The sequence below is a fragment of the Staurois parvus genome, unplaced genomic scaffold (assembly GCF_062004578.1).
Source record: "Staurois parvus isolate SC_StPar_1 unplaced genomic scaffold, SC_StPar_1.0 ptg000232l, whole genome shotgun sequence".
NCBI lineage: Eukaryota > Metazoa > Chordata > Amphibia > Anura > Ranidae > Staurois > Staurois parvus.
The window spans coordinates 949,228-952,862 of record NW_028318028.1 but is presented as its reverse complement, the minus strand read 5'-3'; the positions used below and the strand labels follow the sequence as shown (position 1 = coordinate 952,862).

The 3,635-nt window shown below is 48.1% G+C and overlaps 1 pseudogene; it reads left to right on the top strand.

The window, feature by feature from the left end:
• Nucleotides 1–1,729: 1,729 nt before the first annotated feature.
• LOC149460223 (U2 spliceosomal RNA) lies at nucleotides 1,730–1,891 on the top strand (annotated as a pseudogene).
• The last annotated feature ends 1,744 nt before the right edge of the window (nucleotides 1,892–3,635 follow it).

Here is a 3,635-nt window from a genome sequence, read left to right as displayed (position 1 = left end):
GACCACTTGTGGGCGATCAGGGCCACTTGGGGCAATCAGGGACACTTGTGGGGGCAATCAGGGACACTTGTGGGGGCAATCAGGGACACTTGTGGGGGCGATCAGGGCCACTTGTTGGGGCAATCAGGGACACTTATTGGGGTGATCAGGGCCACTTGGGGCAATCAGGGCCACTTTAGGGGCGATCAGGGCCACTTTAAGGGTGATCAGGGACACTTTAGGGGAGATCAGGTGTCACTGAGGTGGAGGGCAGTTAGCTACAACCCTCTTCTTCGCTGTTTCTCCTCTCACAGACAACTCCGTGAGAGGAGAAGGAGGCGGAAGCCGCACCATGCGGCTTTTGTTTACACTTAAGCTGTGTCCTTATTGGACACAGCTGATCACATGGTATGGGACCGATTTCATTGGTCCCATACCATGTCACGTAATCCACCGTGTCCGTCGGACTCGGCGATCATCGGGCTCGCGGGTGCGCGCTCTAAGTGCCGCGCACGAGCCTCAGATACAAGGTGCCGTTTAGAGACGGCAACCCGCTCCTGTAGGTGTCCTGTCCTGCCGTTTATAAACAGCGGCCGGACGGGAAGTGGTTAAAGGGAAAACACAGAGGTGCACACTGGCAGGGTTGGGCCAAGAAGTACGCAGAAGAGGAATCTGGCTTGGGTGCTGCAGCAGAATGGAGGCACAAAAAGAGAAGGATTTGAAACTAACAATTTATGTGCTATAGGACCTTGTCCCAGCACTGCATGCCACTGCTTTAACCCCCTTCATGACCAGGTCATTTTTTGCTATTCAGCACTGCGCTATTGTAACTGGCAATTGTGTGGTCATGCAACACTGTATGCAAATAGCATTTATATAATTTTTTACACAAATAGAGCTTTCTTTTGGTGGTATTTGATCACCTCTGTTTATTTATTTATTTATTTCAGATACTTATATAGCGCTGTCAATGTACGCAGCGCTTTACATATGTTGTACATTCACATCAGTCCCTAACCCTCAAGATTTTTTACTATATAAACAAAAAAACACCAAAAAAATTATTTCTGTTATAAAAAAAAAACAAATTTCAGAAATTTAGGCCAAATTGGATTATGCTACATGTCTTTGGTAATAATTGGTTTGTGCAAAAGTGTCCACAAACTATGGTATATATACTGGAGTCCACGCAGCTATAGATGCTATACCGTAATGGTGGTGATCAGCAACTTATAGTGGGACTGTAATTGTGTGGTGGGAAATCTAGCGTTAGCTGATGGCTGGGCGGGACTAACTGACACTGGCATCAATACACTAATACAGTGATCAGTGCTAATACTGTACCCCACGGGTGTCAAACTGGTGGCCCTTCAGCTGTTGCCAAACTACAAGTCCCATGAGGCATTGCAAGATTGACAGTTACAAGCATGACTCCCAAAGGCAGAGGCATAATGGGACTTGTTGTTTCGCAACAGCTGGAGGGCCACCAGTTTGACACCCCTGCTGTACACTGTCACTGTTCTAATGACACTGGCTGGGAAACTCTTAACATCTAGGGGCAATCAAATCAAGGTGCTAACAATGTGTAATGTGTGTAATATGTGCTGTTTTTACTTTACTATATGGCTGTTTTTTTCTCCCTGATTTGCAGTGGTGGTGTGATCCACTTGGCTGTACTGTCTGGCAAATCGTAGGAATGAACAGACAGAAATACGAATCCTTTGGCAGGTAAAGCAGTTCTCTTGTATGTATCGCTTCTCAACCTTTTGGCTAAGATCAAGTGTAGTATCTGTTCTTATCAGTGTCCAGTAGGGGTGCTCCACCATCATTCCTGCTTGCGGGGATGATTGGTTGTATAGTACCCCTGCTGGTAGGATAGGGGTCCTGATGGTTAGTACAGGCTGGAACAGACACCGAGGCGCCCACAGGCTGCTGGGGCCCGGGAGTAATTCCCCCTGGAAAACCGGAGGGGCCCAGTTCCTCCTGGCTTGAATGGATCTACCTTGTCTGGCCAGGGGCCGGGGAGGCAGAAAGTCCGCGAACCAGTGCCCCCTGAGAGTGGTTGCCTCAGGGGTGCTCTTAGTAACACTTGGGTGTGGGACCCCAATGTGTGAAACGTGCACATGGTCACTGATTCTAACACTTTTCCTGCACTGCGCCTTTTAGGGCTAGGCCTTTTGGCTAAGTCCTGGGCAAATTTTGCTACGGGCCTCAGGGCCTGGCCAGTGCACTATTTATTTTATCTCCCACATTTGTCACTTTTCACTTTTTGTGTGTGTTTTCTTTCTCACAGGATGGTAGGGTGTGGGTCCTCGGGCCTACCCTGAAGTCTAGGGGGAGGATGTGTGGCCTTTTGGTTCCTTCCTCCCCTGTCCCTAGGGGGTTTTCTCTTCGGGAGAGCCCCCTTACCAAGTACTTGGTGGCTTGCTTCGGCTGGCCACAAGGAACGGGGTCCGCCAGGCCTTTTGGCTAGGCGGACCACATGGGAACCTTGTCCCTGTCAGGAGCTTTGTGCCCCGGGGGATCAGGGTAGAGGTCCATCCCCTTCAGGGGAAGGACAAAGCACACCCCTAAGTGCACTTTTTTGTGTTTGTGTTTTGCACTTGCACGATTTTGGTGAACACTTATGGGTTTTTTCATTTTTCGCACGTTCGCGGACTTAAAAAAAAGAAAAAAGTTCTCTTGTATGTATCATGTCAGTGTACTTAGCTGTTTGCTAGGAGTTCAGCTTTAGGTAGGTCACAGTTACATGTTTATCTTAAAAAAAAAGGTTAAAAAGACTGGAGTTGCCTTTAAAAAAAAACCTCTATGTATCATAGCACACGGAGGTAGTATAGCTGGGGAGATTGCTACATTCCACACATGTGATACAGTTTATTCCACTCTGATTCTGCTCCAAGAATTCCTGGGATAGTGGAATGAATCCAGTTTTTCTCATGAACAAGGGTTTGTGACGAAACAGCAGAAAAATTACAAAAATGCCCATCCTTCGTAAAAAGAAAATAGGACAATTTTGGACATCCCCTACAATTTCCGCTCCTTTAAAGGGGATATCCAACTACAACAGAAATTACCTTTTTAAAGCTTCCTTCTACTTAGTATAAACACATTCCCTCCGCCTACCTCCCGCTGTCCCTGAACCACTGCACCCATTATACATATATACAAATTAGACATAACTTTTATCTTGCAGTCTGCTAGCTGGTCTGGTGATATCACAGTTTCTTCCTCTTCTTATGTGGTGGTGGTCCAGGCCAGTGTCATGCCCATGAGGGTATGTCCACCCTGGGCCACAGGAATCAGATCGAAAGATGTTGGATGCAGAGGAGTATTTACCACAAGGCAAACAAGGCACTTGCCTAGGGCAGCATTTTTCAGGGGGGCAGCACCTCCCCCCAGAAGAAGGGATGAAAGAAGGGACACGTGCTCCATGGGAACCACGTAGGATCCGAGGGAGGCTGTGGGCTGCTTAATGGCGTATATGTAGAGCCTGACTCTAATTCCCGGGGATGTCCGGAGATGAAGATGAGTGTCTTTCTCTCTATCGCGGGGGGGTAGTGGAAAGCTCTCCCAGGTAGGGTGCAGGGGTGTTGTTGGTCAATATTAGGCTTTCTCCATGAGAGGGAAGGGTGGGGGTTGGTGTTGGTCGGTGTCCG